The sequence below is a fragment of the Sus scrofa genome, unplaced genomic scaffold (genome assembly GCF_000003025.6).
Source record: "Sus scrofa isolate TJ Tabasco breed Duroc unplaced genomic scaffold, Sscrofa11.1 Contig2026, whole genome shotgun sequence".
Lineage (NCBI taxonomy): Eukaryota > Metazoa > Chordata > Mammalia > Artiodactyla > Suidae > Sus > Sus scrofa.
The window spans coordinates 325,132-342,087 of NW_018085004.1; the positions used below are offsets into that span (position 1 = coordinate 325,132).

General features: G+C 35.8%; 2 pseudogenes; both read left to right on the forward strand.

Annotated features, from left to right (window-relative positions):
• The first annotated feature begins 5,001 nt into the window (after positions 1-5,001).
• LOC100622603 lies at positions 5,002-5,921 on the forward strand (annotated as a pseudogene).
• A 6,802-nt stretch (positions 5,922-12,723) lies between these two features.
• LOC102165072 lies at positions 12,724-13,483 on the forward strand (annotated as a pseudogene).
• The last annotated feature ends 3,473 nt before the right edge of the window (positions 13,484-16,956 follow it).

Here is a 16,956-nt window from a genome sequence, read left to right on the forward strand (position 1 = left end):
GTTACCACTGAGCCACAACTGGAACTCTCTTATTTTTTATGCTGTTATAAATGGATTTTTTTCTTAATTTCCTCTTGGTATTGTTCATTGATGTTTTAGTTTTTTTATTCTTTAATGATAAAAACTGTCCAAAAATTGGATCCAGGAGCATGTATCTGAACATTAGAAAGGCCCTATATAACAGTTCTACATCTGACATTAGATTCAATATTGAAATGCTGAAATCTTTCATGCTAAAATCAGGAACAAGAGTATATCCCTCACTACTTTTTTTGGAAACATGCAGGAGGCCAGCTATGGTGGCGAGGGGGTGTACACTTCTTCCCGATAGGAGAGGGATTTGGCAGTGGCAAATGTACATATGGAGACAGCCTCTTTGTCCCTTCTTTCAGGGTGATGGACTGCTCAAATTTAATTAGCATAAGTGATTGATTATATAGACAGATTTTTGCTACAAATTACATCACAGCGTTAAAAGTACATTGGTTAACTATTACATGGTATAGCAGCTATACATCATGTTTTAAGATCTTTGTTTTAACTAAATTTAGTGGGGAGAATTTAGGGACAATCAGGTACAATACATCATGTTTTAAGATCTCTATCTTAACTAAACTTAGTGAGTACTTTGAAGAGGCCATAGACACAATAATTTGGCATTCACAGACCTTGTTTGTAGACTGGTGCTTATCTTCAAAGCATTAGGGCAGGGAGACAGTGTAAGTAAATATAAACCAACTTAACTAAACTAGCTATCACTTAAAAGCTTTTAAAATCAAAGACAAAACTCACAGCTAGATTTTTTGGATAATATATGTCTAACTGTTATGAACCTCATTAAGATCCTAACTCTAAAGTTTACTAAATAACTACTTAATAGATAAACACTATGTTTTAACTAAGTTGGATTCAAATGGGGGAAAGTCCTTCAGGATGAAATTCTTATTATATTATTGTTGTAACTTTGATAAATCACAAATAACCACAGGAAAATAGAAATGGAAAATAATAACAATAAGTAAATAATCAGGAAAGACTGAGGAAAACTAAATAACAAATAAGACAACAGGAAAGACTAGGTAGCCCAGGAGAGAAACAATCCATGTTCTCCAGTGCAAACATGGAAATTGTTTCCCCAGGAAAGCCCCAATTCTTCCCCATAATCATCAAAATGAGAGCTGTGTAACCTGAGGCCTGCCCTTGGGTTGTACCATGCAGGCAGGCTTTCATCCTGACCAGAGGCCCACCTTAGTCATGCACCATTCAGGTGAACTTTTATCCTGACCAGAAGCCCACGTTTGGCTTGTACCATTCAGGTGAGCTCCCTTCCTTGGTTAGGAACCTGCCTTCTGTTTTTTTTTGTTTGTTTGTTTTGGTTTTTTTTTGTTTTTTGTTTTTTGTTTTTTTGCCATCAGGCAAGGTCCTTTTTTCGAGTCTCTGCATCTCCTCGGCTCCCCACAAAAACACATTGCTAAAAAAATTTCTCTAAATTTGTATTTATTTATTTACTTATTCATTAGGTCTGCACATAAAGCATGTGGAGGTTCCCAGTCTAGGGGCCAAATCAGAGCTATAGTTGCTGGCCTATGCCACAGCCACAGCAGTGCCAGACCTGAGCTGCATCTGCAAACTATACCACAGCTCACATCAACACCAGATCCTTAACCAATTGAGTGAGGCCAGGGATCAACCTTGTATCCTCATGTATACTAGTCAGAGTAGATTTCTGTTGAGCCACGACAAGAATTCCTGAATTTTCAGAATTTATTAACAAGATCATATTATCTCTGAAGTAAGAAGATGTTATTTAATTAAATTTTACTTTATTTTACTGTCTGTAAAAGTGCTTCCCATGGTAGCCTTTTCCTATCTTTTTTTTAAAAATTTTTTTAGGGCTGCACACATGGAATATGGAAGTTCCCAGTCTAGGTGCTGAATCTGAGCTGTACATGCTGACCTATTCCACAGCCACTGTAACTCAGGATCTGAGTTGCTTCTGAGACCTACATCCCAACTCATGGCAATGTCAGATCTTTAACCCAATGAGCTAGGCTGAAGACAAAACCTTCATCTTCATGGATGCTGGTCAGTTTCCTTATTGATGAACTATGATGGGAACTCACTATTTCCTATCCTTTAGATTTCAGTGTAATCATCACATTTTAAGAAAGGCTTTTTCTGATTATATTATCCATAGTAGGATTTTCCCTCTAACTTCTGTAACTCTACTCTATTTGCTATTTTCTAAGCATTGAAAAATTCCATTCTTACCTTATTAAATGTTTTACCTTATTGTTTTACACTGTTATAAGAATTTGAAATCCACTCAGGAAGGAATTTTACATGATTCGCCACCAACCTCCATTTTATTAATTGTTGTGTTCTCACTCAAAACACAGTTAGTAGCATTGAATAGGTGTCTTAAATTAAAAAAATAATGTAATAGAAAAAAAAGACATCACATCTAAATCAGTGATATCTAACCAAACTTGAAGGAAGAATAAATTCAGTATCAAATTAAAGGAAAGAAACACTCAGTGTGGCAGGTTTGGAATCTCTGGTTAATTAATTTAACTGCAGCCAAATAACTGAGCAATATTTTATTCTTGACTGACAATTGTCTCATCATGGTTCTAAAGCATTTTTTCCTCTGTGTTACCTGTTTCTAACCCTCTATGATGTAACCTAGTAGTGTTTTTACATGTACATGTACTTATAAATTTTTCTAGAAAAATCCCAGTGAGTTTAATTAATTATCACTCTTGGATATATTCCAATTCTAAGACTCAATGATAAATATCTTTAGAAAATATTAAAAAGTCCAGGTATCTTTGCCAATATCAGGAAAAAAGATGATAACCTTTTAAGAACTGATATCAAATTTTCAGGAGGTACTTTGTTAGGTTTAAAGTATCACATGAAGAAAATGAAAGCACAAGAATTTATCTCAAAATCTCAAGTCAATTATGCTGGCTCTCCCAACAAGATAGAATTAGAAGTACTGCATTATTGAAAGGAAGTTTTCTATTTTTGAAGTTAGTAGGACAATAAGTTACTAGAGACCCATTTTTTTGGGGGAAATGACTGGTTAATATCTTCCAATGTAAACATAGGATTTGCATGTCTTTTTGATAAATTATCCTATAACATAGTATTTTTGTCCCTCTTTTTGTGTGCACCATGAAAGTTCTGTTAAATAATATATAGTGCAAATAAAAACAATCTTCTGTGTAACCAGAAAAATCCGTGGAGAAAATAAGCAGATATACAAATGAAATAAACTATTTCTTCAGGTAATATACAGCCTTTCCCTCATGTTGTCAAACTGGATTGAAAGAATATTTCCACATCCCTATGAGTGAATTAAAAACTCATTTTTCAGATTGTGATTAAGCCTCCACAGGTAAGATTAATGGTTGGAATAATGCTTCAAAGTTCTGTGACTTATTATGTAAGAAATTGAATTACTTTAAAATAAGTCAAATTTAGATTAAATTCTAGTTTTGCCACTTAAAAATGTGTGACCTTAGGAAAATTGGGATATTCTTTTTTTTTTTTTTTTTGTCTTTTTTTTTGCTATTTCTTGGGCCACTCCTGCGGCATATGGAGGTTCCCAGGCTAGGGGTCGAATCAGAGCTGTAGCCACCAGCCTACGCCAGAGCCACAGCAATGCGGGATCCAAGCCGCATCTGCAACCTACACCACAGCTCACGGCAACGCCAGATCACTAACCCACTGAGCAAGGGCAGGGACTGAACCCACAACCTCATGGTTCCTGGTGGGATTCGTTAACCACTGTGCCACGATGGGAACTCCAAAATTGGGATATTCTGTGCATTAATTTTCTTCAACTATGAAATGGGGATCAGATTGCTTGTTACTGTAAATTTCAAGGTGATATATTAAATTGTGTGTGCATGGTTGGAATCTGCTGTAGGAATTTTGAGAAATGTAGTGATAAATAAGAGCATGTAAAACATTCTGAAAATCATCTGTGCTCCTTCAGGAGAACACATTGTTGGAGTCCAGAATAAATGTGAAGAGACATGGTAGGAGGCTACTGCCATGGGCCAGGAGAGAAATGCAGGACAAGGGGGATGGTAAAATTTGGGATATATTTTGAAAGTAAAGACAAGAGGATGTGATGAATGTATAAATAAGTAATATGAGAACAATAAGGAGTGAAAAACTTTTTAATTTTTTTCCTTTTTTTTGTCTGAACAATTACATGTAAGGTGGCAACATTTAATGAGATGTGGAACTCCCTTTTTATTGTGAAAAATTTTAATTTTGTTTTTATATAAACTAAATTGATATCCAACTACAGATGTTCAAGTTGGAGATGTTGCCTCTAGAAGGTTGAAAATAAGTGGAAAGCTAGGGGCTGAATACAAAGCAAAAATGCTTCAGCATCTGTTGCTTGGGAAAAGGAGGAATATCCAAAACAAGACCCTAGGAAAGATGCCTCAGTTTAGTTTCAGACAATCCACAACTGTAATGTTCTATTCATAGTTTCATGAACTCACACCAAATATGGAAATTTGCTTATATGTGTCTTCAGTATTACATGTTTTTGACCTTATACATGGTGCAAATTTTCAGGAATTCCCTTCTCATGTCCTCTTGTTTATCATATTTCCTTTAAAACTGTGAAAAAATTTTGCTTCCTTTGGGAGATTTTCTTTGATTCCATTTTTATTGACATATTCCTACACTGTGAGTCTATCATTGTAGGAATATCCTCACAGCTGCACTGATTACGTGGGTGTGGAATTGTCTGATCCCTTGCCTTGTATCACATCACTGAGAACAGGGAACTGTGCCTTATTCAGGTTACTAATCACAATGTCTATGAGTTTGACAGAAGTAGGTATCTCATACATATTATTATAATTGAATTGACAAGTAAAAGATGAAACTTATAACATATTAAAAAGTTTCCCCCATTGTTTTGTAGGTAAACTACTTCTAATATGTGAAGTCAGCTTCTGTACAGACTAGATGGAACCAAGGAACAATGTGACATTCTTTATCCTCCTGAGCCTCACACAGAATCCAAAGGAGCAGAAAGTCCTTTTTGTTATATTCTTGCTCTTCTACATCTTGACTGTTGTGGGCAGCCTGCTCATTGTTTTTATGATAACTGTCAGTAAAACACTTAACTCACCAATGTACTTCTTTCTTGCTAGCTTATCATTTATAGATCTAATTTATTCTTCTTCTATTTCCCAAGATTGATTTCAGACTTGTTCTTTGGGGACAATACCATATCCTTTGAATCTTGTATGACCCAGCTCTTCACCCAGCACCTTTTTGGTGGATCAGAAATCTCCCTTCTGTTGGTGATGGCCTATGACCGCTATGTGGCCATTTTTAAGCCCTTGCATTATTTGGTTATCATGAGTCAAAGAATGTGTGTTGTGCTGCTGGTGTTGTCCTGTATTGGAGGTTTTCTGCATTCAGTTATCCAATGGAGCACTATTTATGGGCTCCCATTCTGTGGCCCCAATGTCATTGATCACTTTGTTTGTGACATGTTCCCCTTATTGAAACTTGTCTGCACTGAAACCTATTTCATTGACATCTTAGTGGTGGTCAATAATGATGTGCATTATTTTTTTTCTGCTCTTACTTATCTCCTGTGGAGTCATCTTGCACTCTCTAGAGAACCCAAGCCTCAGGAAGGAAGATGGAAAGCTCTCCAGACCTGTGGTTCCCATATAACTGTGGTTGTCTGCTTCTTTGTTCCCTGTATTTTCATATATGTGAGACCTGCTAAGAACTTACCAATTGACAAATTGGTGAGTGTGTTTTACACCATCATAAGCCCCATGCTGAACCCATTAATTTACAGTCTAAGAAATTCTGAGTTGACTAATGCTATGAAGAAGCTCTGGAAAAAATCATATCATATTAAGTAGTAAATAAGTGCACTATTCATCAAGAAGAGTAATACAACATCAGGTCTATCTTCTTGGAATGCAAAAATTCCTCATAAATTTGATGCAAATCTTCTTTTTCTCTAAAGGATTTGTGATAATTATAATTTAAAAAACAGCTATAGGTTTGTGTTACTAATAGTGGTTTCCTTTTTTAGATTTTATAATGTGTTGTTTATCACTGCACATAGAAACATGAAATTCATTTAAAATAGGAAGTCATATAATTTATTAGTCAATAAAATTTCATAAATTTACATTCATTTCTCAGTAATTACTTATTTGCTTTTAATGCTTTCTAATTCTGTTTTATGTTAGGCATATTCTTTTGTTTTAATTTCATTAATTTTATTGTAATTGTTAAAATATGTAATGCTATACAGATTATCCTTTTTTGTTCAGTTTCATTTGCATATGATATTTTGACCATCATATTTAATTGTTAAAAAGTTGAAAGTATAATGGATAGTAGGACATTTAAAAATTGAATTTATGCAAAATAAAATATTGTAGAATAAATCTCATACCCATCCCCTACTAGGGTCTCCCATTTCTTTCAGAGGCAGTCACTCTAGTCTGTATCTAAAACTCTTCAAGTAATAATATTTGCAGAAATAAGTATATTTGAATATATATGTTTGCCTTTATGACTCTATTTTTTGCATTTTACTTCTCAGCCTCCTGAAAATTTTATATGACTCCATATAGACCTACCACTTACTGTTTCCTCATGTGCTTAACTCTTCTACAAAGACATATTAAAATTGGCGTATTTAGTCTTCTTTTTGGTGTCTTCAGTCTTTTTCTATGAAAAAAATTCTTTCAAATCTTTTTTGAAATTTTCTAAGTGTGAGTTCCCATCAGTGGAATTGCTTAGACAATTGGTATACATATTGAAATTGCCCATGTTCAGAGCATTGCCAAAATATCATTCATGAGTATGACCAAACTGACTACTTCCTTCAGGCTGGAAAATACCTTTTTGACCACATTCTGAACAACACATGATTAATGAAACTTTATGATATATGAAATTTTGATTAACTAAACTATTTCATTTGTATTTTTATATCATGTATAAATAAATGCAGTTGAATTTTGTCATCTATTTACCTGCTTAAAATGATTGGTATTCCTTTTTAATGAATTGCCTATTAATGATTTTATGTACTATATTTGATCACTCATCTTTTTCCATAGTTTTTATTATTTAAATATATAATAAATAAATTATCTCCTATACCTTGTACATAGAATTATTTTTCTATCTTATGATTTGTTTTTTTTCTTATTTTTATACTGTGCATAAAATTCTTGGCCATGAAGAAATACTTTTATACATAAGTAATTAAACTGATAAATATTTTATGGCATTAATGTCTTGCTTAGAATTTCCCTTTTTCAACTTTATCAATATATTCTTCCCCGAGTTTTCAACATTTAATTTTAATGTCTTTTTGTTTCTTTATATTTTATATTTAAAAATTTTAAATCTACTACACTTCATTTTGATGCAAGGAGTCAAGAACAGATTACATTTTAATTGTTTTTCCAGATTGATATTTTATAGATTCATGGTTATTTCCCCCCCACTGCTTTGGTATTCCAACTTTGTGTTTTAATAATAGATGTATGTTTGGAGGCATTTCAGGCTCTTGTCATCTTCCATGGATCTCTTTATTCATGTGCCATTTAACAAAGACTATAATTACATTGCTTTAAAATATATTTTGATATCTCATAAACCTAGGACTGATACTATTCATTATCTGATCTATTACTTTTTTCATATTCATGTTTTGAAACTAAATTCCAATAGACTTGTATGCTAAAAACTACATCTAGTGGATATTTTGCATAAGATTTGATTGAGAACGTATTTGTATGTTTAGAGAACTCTGAATTATTTTTTTTAAATTTTTAACTGCTTACCTTTATTTTTTAATTTTTTCCCACTCTACAGCATGGGTACCAAGCTACATATACATGTATAATTACTATTTCCTCTCATTTTCATGTTGATGTAAGTATCTAGATATAGTTCTCAATACTACACAGCAGGATCTCATTGTAAATCCATTCCAAGAGAATAATTTGCATCACTTAACCCCAAGCTTCTGATCCCTCCCACTCCCTCCCTCTCCCCTCAGGCAACCACTAGTCTATTCTCAAAGTCTATGATTTTCCATTCTTTGGAAACATTCATTTGTGCTGTGTATTAGATTCCAATTATAAGTGATATCATGTGGTATTTATCATTCTCTTTCTGACTTATTTTTCTTATGCACATACTGGATAGGTCTCTGATTGCATGGCAGCAGGTCCAAGACTGTGGTGTTAGCCTTCCCATAGATGGCTCAAGGGACCAAGGGATCCTGGATCTGGTGCCACCCAGGGCAGGTAAAGATGGTTGTGGGTATCTAGGGCCTGAGGTATTCCTCCAGTAGCCAGGCTGCTGAAGGTGGGGTTGTATTCCTGCCTAGCTAGCTATCTTGTCTATGGCTTCCTAGGACAGGTGCACACAGGCTGGTGGGCAGGGCTGGGTCCCATCACTATAAAGCTGGAAGGAGTGTTCCAAAATTGAGCTTGCCAGCACCAGTGCCATACTAGGAAAGCTCCCACAAAGGGCTGCTGCTGTATCTACATCCACAGAGTGAGTCTCAATTGCTACATGTTTCTCTGGGAGGCTCTGTTATATTAGCAGTGAGTCTGACCCTAGCCCTTTTCAACTGACTGCTTCTGCCCACTTCCCATAGCCATCTTCTGGCTTCTCCAAAAGTCAGCTCCACTGCCCTTGTGAGGCAAATTATTTTGGGTCCTCAGATTCCAGGTGCAGGATTCCTTGGCTATGGATCTCAAAGTGGGGCTCAGACCCCTCAGATTTTTTAGAGAATCCCTGCAATTGCAACTGTTCTCTTGTTTGCATATCCCCCACTTGGGAGTATGAGTCTTGGCGGTATTGTCTCCTGCTCTGTTTTGTTGTAGTTCCTTCTTTACATTTGTGTTGTAGTTTTAAACAGTAATGTTGTAAGATGTATTAAATATTTTTGCCAGTCGTTGGTCATTCTCTTCAGTAATTGCTATGTATATAGTTGTAATTTTGGTTTCCTGAATGGAGGAAGTGAGCTTAGGGTCATCTTACTAGTCCATGTTGATCACTCCTTAATATAAATTTTTTGCCTATAGGCCAAAACCATACTTCTAGAATTCCTATAGTTTTGTAGTATGTTTTAGTTTCATGAATAGGAAACCCCAAATTTGTTCTTTTTCAAGATTTAATTTTGAATTCCCTTGAGATTTAATATGAGTTTTAACATGTATTTTTCTATTGCTGCAAAAAAATACAACTTTATCAATATATTGATAAATTTTAAATTTATCAATATAAAGAAACAAAAAGACATTAAAATTAAATGTTGAAAACTCGGGGAAGAATATATTGATAAAGTTGAAAAAGTTGAATTTTGATAGGACTTCATTGAATATGTAGATCATCTCAGCTAGTCTTGACATCTTAATAATATTAAGTATTCCAGGGAGTTACCATTTTTTCTCAGTGGGTATTGAACCCACATGAGGATGACAGTTCATTCCCTGGCCCCACTCACTTGGTTAAATATCTGGCGTGAGCTGTGGTGTAATTTGCAGACATGGCTCGGGACCTGTGTTGCTGTAGCTGTGGTGTAGGCTGGCAGTTGCAGCTCTAATTTGACCCCTAGCATAGGGACTCCTATATGTTGCAGCTATAACCCTAAAATATAAATAATTTTAAAAAACAAAATTAAAAAAATTAAGTATTCCGCTCATGAAGGTCTTTTTATTTAGATTTCTACAACACCTTTCAGTGATATTTGGTAGTTTTCCCTGTAGAAGACTATTGCCTTTTGTTTTAGTTTACTCTTAATTATTTTATCTTAAAAATTTTTATTAGTATAGTTGACTTACAATGTTGTGATAAGTGCTGTTATAAGTGGGATTTTTTTCTTAATTTCCTCTTTGTGTTGTTCACTGATGGCATATAAATTCATCATTCTTTATTGATAAAAATGTCTCCAAAAATTTGGTACAGAAGGAATTACCTGAATATAAAATAGGACATACATAAAAGTTCCACAGCTCATATTAATTCTTATATGGAAATGTTGAAATCTTTCCTAAAAAAAATCAGGAACAAGACAAGAGTACACACTCTTACTACTTTTTCTGTTAACACATTACTAAAAGAAATTCCTTTGAATTTTTAGAATTTATTCATATAGATCATATCATCTCTAAAGAGATAATTTTATTTAAGTAATTAAATTTTACTTCATTTTACACTCTGTAACAGTGCTTCTAATGATAGCCATTTCCTATTTTTTTGTATCTCAGTTTAATCATCAGAGTTTTAGAAAGGCCTTTTCTGATTACCTTATACAGAGTAGGAGTCTTCCTCTAATTTCTGAAACAGGAATCTGTTATTTATAAGCAGTGAATAAATCTATACCTACCATATTAAAAATTTTCCTTTACTATTTTACTTTGTTATAAGAACATGAGATCCACACAGAAAGGAAATTTTGTATGATTCCCTTCTCCTCCTTCACCCATCTTCCCATTTATTAATTGCTCTGTTCTCATTCATAACACAGTTTCTTCCTTTGAACATGTACCTAATTTTAAAATAGCAATAATTTAATAGATTAAAATATTAGTTATGACTTCTAAATTGTTAAGGAAATTTTGTATATCTAACCAAGCCTGAAGGCAGAAAAAATTTAATATCAAATACAAGGAAAAGAAACACTTGTTGTGTCAGGCTGGTAAATGTCTGATTAACTCATCTACTTGAACCAAATGACTGGACTGGAATTTTATTCTTGACTGACATTGGTCTCATCATGGTTCTAGATCATTTTTTCCCTGCATTACATCTTTCTAACTCAGATTATGTGACTGGAAATCCCAGTGAATTTAATTAAGTATGAATCAGTCTTGGATATTCCAATACTAAAATTCAATTATAAATATGACTGGAAGGGATAAAAAGTCCACTGATCAATACAAGGAAAAAGATGATATCCTTTTCAGAACTGATATAAAACTTTCAGGACGTCCTTTGTTAGGTTTAAAGTATAGCATGGAGAAAGGAAAATCACAAGAATTTCTCTCAAAATATTAAGTAAACTCTGCTGGCTCCATCAACATGGTAGAATGAAAAGGACAGAACAATTCAATGGTATTTTTATATTTTGAAGTTAGTAAGACAGTAAATTACTAGAGACACAGTTTCTTGGGAAATGACTGCTTGCTATCTTTCTATGTAAATATGATTTACTTGCCTTTTTCATAAATAATTTAACATGGTAAATTGTTGTGTGTGTCTTTTTGTGTGTGCACCATGAAACTTCTTTTAAATAAAATATAGTGCAAGTAAAAATAATATTCTCAGTAATCAGAAAAATCCATGGAGAAAATGAGGAGACAATGCAAATGAATTAAACTTTTTCTTCAAGTAATAATGCAGCCTTTTACCCACTGTTGTCAAACTGGATTAAAGAATTCCATATACTTATGACTGAGTTAAAACTCATTCTTTAGATTGTGAACATGACTCCACAGATAAGACTAAGAGTAAACAGTGGAAATCATGCTTCTAATGTGTGATATTCTTTATTTGGTAAGAAATTAAATTTCTTTAAAATAAGTCAAATATAGATGAAATTTTAGTTTTACCACTTAAAAATGTATGACCTCAGGAAAATTAAGTTTCTGCATTAAGTTTCTTCAGCTATGAAATAGAGATTAGAATTTATGTTACTATAAATTTAAAACAGATATATTAAATTGTGTTTATGGTTGGAATCCACTGTAGTAATTTTAAGAAGTGTAGTGTTAAAACCTGAATATGATTTAAAGAGAATCATCTGATCTGCTTCAGCAGAATACAATGTTGGAGGCCACAATGAAAGTGAAGAGACATAGCGTGAAGCTATTGCCATGGGCCAGGAGGTAAATGCAGGACTAGGGAAATGATTATATTTGTGATTTATTTTTAAAGTAAAGACAGGGACATGTGATAAGTGTATCAATAAGTACTAATAGAACAATGGTATAATAATTATATGTGAAAAAATGGTTAGTTTTTTTTTTTTTTGTCTGAGCAATTATGTGGAAAGTAGTACCATTAAATGAAATGGGGAACTCTGTTTTTATTGTGGAAAATTTTAAATTTATTTTTATACATACTAAATTCATATCCAATTACAGATGTCCAAGGTGCAGATGTTACTTGAAAAAAAGTTGGAAATAAGTGAAAAACTAGGGTATGAGACACAAATGAAAGGGCCTCAGCTTGTACTGGTCAGGAAAAGGAGGAATGTACAACACAAGACCCTAGGATTGAATTCTCAGTGTGGTTTCAGAAAATTCAGGACATATTCTTCTATTAATAATTTTATCTACTCACATAGGATATATAAATTATATGGGTCTTCAGTTTTATGTGGTTTTGATTTTATAACTGGTGAAAATTTTCATGGAATTACCTTCTCATCTTCTCTTGTTCTTCAATTTTCCTTTAAAACTCAGTTAAAACATGGATTCCTCTGGGAAGCCACCTCAGTTTCCAGTTTGATGGAGATATTCCTACACTGTAAAATTAGCATTGTATGAATATACTTACAGCCCACACTTACTCTACTAGTCAGAACATCGTGACTTATTTTTTCCTCCTGGGCCTCTCACAGTATTCAAAGGAGAAGAGAGTTCTTTGTGTTAAATTATTTTTCTTCTAATTTTGACCATGGTGGGCAACCTGCTGATTGTTGCAACTATAAATGTCAGTAATACACTGAACCCACTAATGTACTTCTTTCTTGCTAGCTTATTATTAATGGATATCACATATTCTCTTTCTATAACACTTAGATTGATTTCATACTTGTTCTTTGGAGAAAATACCATATCTTTACAATTCTGTATTATCCAGCTATTTACTGAACATCTTTTTGGTGGGTCAGAGGTCATCCTTCTCTTGGTGATGGCCTATGACCACTATGTGGCCAAATGTAAGCCTTTTCACTATTTGGTGATCATGAGGAAAAGCTTGTGTGTTGTGCTCCTGGTGGTGTCCAGGGTTGGAAGTTTTTTGCACACAGTAATTCAACTGAACAGTATTTATGCGCTCCCATTCTGTGGCCACAATGTCATTGATCACCTTGTGTGTGATGTATTCACCTTATTGAAACTCATCTGTACTGGCATCTTAGTTGTGGCCAATGGAGGGCTGATCTGTTCTATTTAATTTCTGCTGTTACTCATCTCCTATGGAGTCATTTTGCACTCTCTACAGAACCTGCCTGAGTCAGTAGGGGAGGCAGAAGGACTTCCAGACCTGAAGTTCCCACATCACTGTGGTTGTCTTTAGATTTGTTCCCTGTATTTTCATGTATGCAAGACTTTCCCCTTTGAAAAATCATTCAGTGTGTTTTGTACAGTCATATCCCCCATGCTTTAATCTACACTCTAAAAATTCTTGCTTGACTAATGCTATGAAGCACTGAAGAAAAAAAAAGTCATATAATGTAATGTGGTGGATAAGTTCATTATCCTGAATGAAGAGAAAAATTTTGCATTTTGGCTAATCTTGGAATTTAAAGGTCTTCATAAATATGAGGTAAATTTTCCTTTTCCCTATAGGATTTATTATGACTACATTTAGGTATGAAGCATATGGTTGTGTTATTTTTACATTCTCCCTCATAGACTATAAACACTAAATAACTAATTTAACACTGCACCTAGAAAAGTTGTATGCATTTAAGTTAGGGAGTAAGTAAATAGTATGCAATGCCTTACATTAGATCAGAATTTAATCTGATCTTAAATCTTCAATTTAAATATTAAATCTTAGATCTGATCTAATTAGATTAAATTAGATCTAATTTAAATTAGATCAGATTTAGTTCTGACTAATCTAAAATTAGTAATGAATTAAGAATCTGGATTAAAAGAAAAAAGGGGAGAGGCGAGATGGTGGAAGAGTAGGGGGACATTCTCGCCCTCTCCCACAAACCACACACACAAAACTACATCTACAGGTTAAAAGACTCACACAGAACAGCAATAATCACTGGCAGAAGAACCTAAACTCCAATAATGACAAGAATCTTGTGACATAACTTAATAAAACAAGAGAAAAGAGGAGAGTGAGAGACTGGGAGTTGGAGCTGGATGGGTGCTCCAGAAAGGGAACTGTGGAGTAGAAAGTGATGCCACATCCTGGAAAGTCACCTACTCCACAAAAAGATCAACAGAATCAGAGGGATCTCCAGATGCAGAGAAGGGCACAGCAGTAAGTCTGAGTTCCAAAGAGCAGAGTGAGAACCAAACAGATCACCCACACTACTGGCACAGTCACCAAAAACGGAGAGGCTTGGGTGGGGGCTGGGCACCGAGACCTCAGCTCTGGAAGTTAATCTCTGGGAATGGGCTGGGGAGGGTGGTGCTGCGGCTGCTTCGGGAACTAGAAACCTGTCAGTCGGGGTGGCAGGGAAGAGTCCACACTGAGGGTGTAGGAAGCAGTCTATCAGATTGGTGGAGCAGAGACTTCCTGGGAGTCTAGAAAGCAGAGCTTCATGGGTGGAGGAGGCAATATGCTAAGTGCTGGGGAGTGGAATGCCACATCAGAGAGAACCTGGCAGAAGAGCTGGATCTACAGGAGAGACAAGGTGCCAGTGTTGGGAAGGGTAGAGGAGAAGGGGTGGGCCACCATAGAATACTCCCCAATGCCATAGCAAGCTCACTTGCCCACTAGCTATCAGAAAACTGTGCTTCCCAGTGCATTCCCCCTCACCTCCCCCATGCTCACACACTGGATCTGAGACTGCCTGCCATCCTGGAGGGCTGGCCTCACAATTTGCAAGAATCCAACCACCACAAGGGCTTTGCCTGCCTTGGTCTGTCTGCCCTCTGGAGGGGCTACACCCCTGCAGAGCAACACCCAGTACCACCAGTCCCCTGGAAAAGGACCGCAGCCCCGAAAATCTAAAAAAGCTCAGCCAGGCCTGGCAATATCTGCCTACATCCCGAGGAAGTCCCGCCAATCCAGCTGCCTTGAGGAAAAGCCCCTTGGGTTCTCAGGAGCCCAGCTAGCCACTCCCACCATCGGGGGGTGCTGCACTCCTGTGTAACATCTACCCAGCACTGCCAGCCCCCTACAAGAGCCCCTGTAGCCCAGAAAAGCTAGAACAAGCTAAGCCTGAACGTGCAATATCTGCCTCCATCCTGAGGCACTCCTGCCAATTCAGCTGCCCTGTGGAAGAGGACCTTGGGTTCTCAGTGGCCCAGCTAGCTGATTCCACCCTTGGGGGGGTGCAGCACTCCTGTGGAACAGCTGCCCAGTACCAACAGCTCCCTGGAAGAGCCTCACAGCCACAAAACACCAGAGCAAGCTCTACATGGCCATGTGAAATCTGCTTCCATCACAGTGGTGACCTCCCAGTCCTGTCTGCCCTCAGAAAGCCCTCCTTTGCTTCAGAGAAACACTGTCACCCCTGCCCACCCCCAAGAAAACCCACCCTGCCTCAAGGAAGATGACCAAAAATGCCAGCCCTCGAGAAACATTCCATTCCAGTGCCAAGGCAAACACTGCCCAGCCACGGGGAGTACAACTCCAATAAGAAAATGAAAACAACAAGCAAGATGAAGAAGCTGAGAAACCACCCCCAGTTAAACCAACAGGAAAACTCACCTAAAGCAGTCAGTAATGAAACAGAGCTCTGCAGTCTAACAGACTTGGAGTTCAAAAGGGAAATAGTCAAAATGTTGAAGGAATTAAGAGAAAATATGAACAGTAATCCAGACACCCTCAGAATGGAACTACAAAATATAAGGAGGAGCCAAGAAAAATTAGAAAATTCATTGACAGATATACAAACTGAACTAAGGGCAGTAAAAAACAGAACGAATAATGCAGAAGAACGAATTAGTGATGTGGAAGATAGAATCTTTGAAATCACCCAAAAAGGACAGCAGACAGAAGATGAAATGAAAAAACATGAGCAATATAAGAGACCTATGGGATAATATAAGGCAGACCAATCTACGCATAAAAGGAATTCCAGAAGGAGTAGAAAAAGATAAGGGGATGGAAAATTTGTTTGAAGAAATTATCACTGGAAACTTCCCAAATCTATAGGACACTGAGTTCAAGAAGCACAGAGGGCCCCCCCAAAAAAGCTGAACCCAAATAGACCCACACCAAGACACATCATAATAAAAATGTCATGTAGATAACATTCTGTTTTTCTCTTGCTGCCTTTAGGATCCTCTCTTTATCACTACCTTTTGCCATTTTTATTATGATGTGTCTTGGTGTGGGTCTGTTTGGGTTCAGTTTGTTTGGGGCCTTCTGTGCTTCTTGTATCTTGAATGCAGTATCCTTTAGATTTGGGAAGTTTCCATTGATAATTTCTTCAAATATATTTTCCATCTCCTTATCTTTTTCTACTCCTTCTGGAATTCCTATTATGCATAGATTGGACCACTTTATATTATCCCATAAGTCTCTTATATTGCTCTCCTGTTTTTTGATTTGGTTTTCTGTCTTCTGACCTGATTGGGTGATTTCCATTATTCTATCTTCCATATTAAAAATGTCAAATTTAATGATAAAGATAGGATCCTAAAGGCTGCAAGAGAAAAGCAGAATGTTACCTATAAGGGAACCTCCATAAGGTTATCAGTGGATTTCTCTACAGAAACTCTACAGGCAAGAAGGGAATGACAAGAGATATTTAAAGTGCTAAAATGAAAAAATATGCAATCTAGTGTACTCTATCCAGCAAGAATATAATTTAAAATAGAAGGGGAAATAAAAATTTTTCAAATAAACAAAAGGTAAAAGAATATAGAAATACAAAACCCAGGCTAAAATAAATATAGTAAGGGCTTCTCTGTACCAAAAAGAAAGGAAGTAAAGGGAGGGAAAAAAAAGAGGAAGAACTAGGGTGTTTGAGGAATCCACAATCAGAGA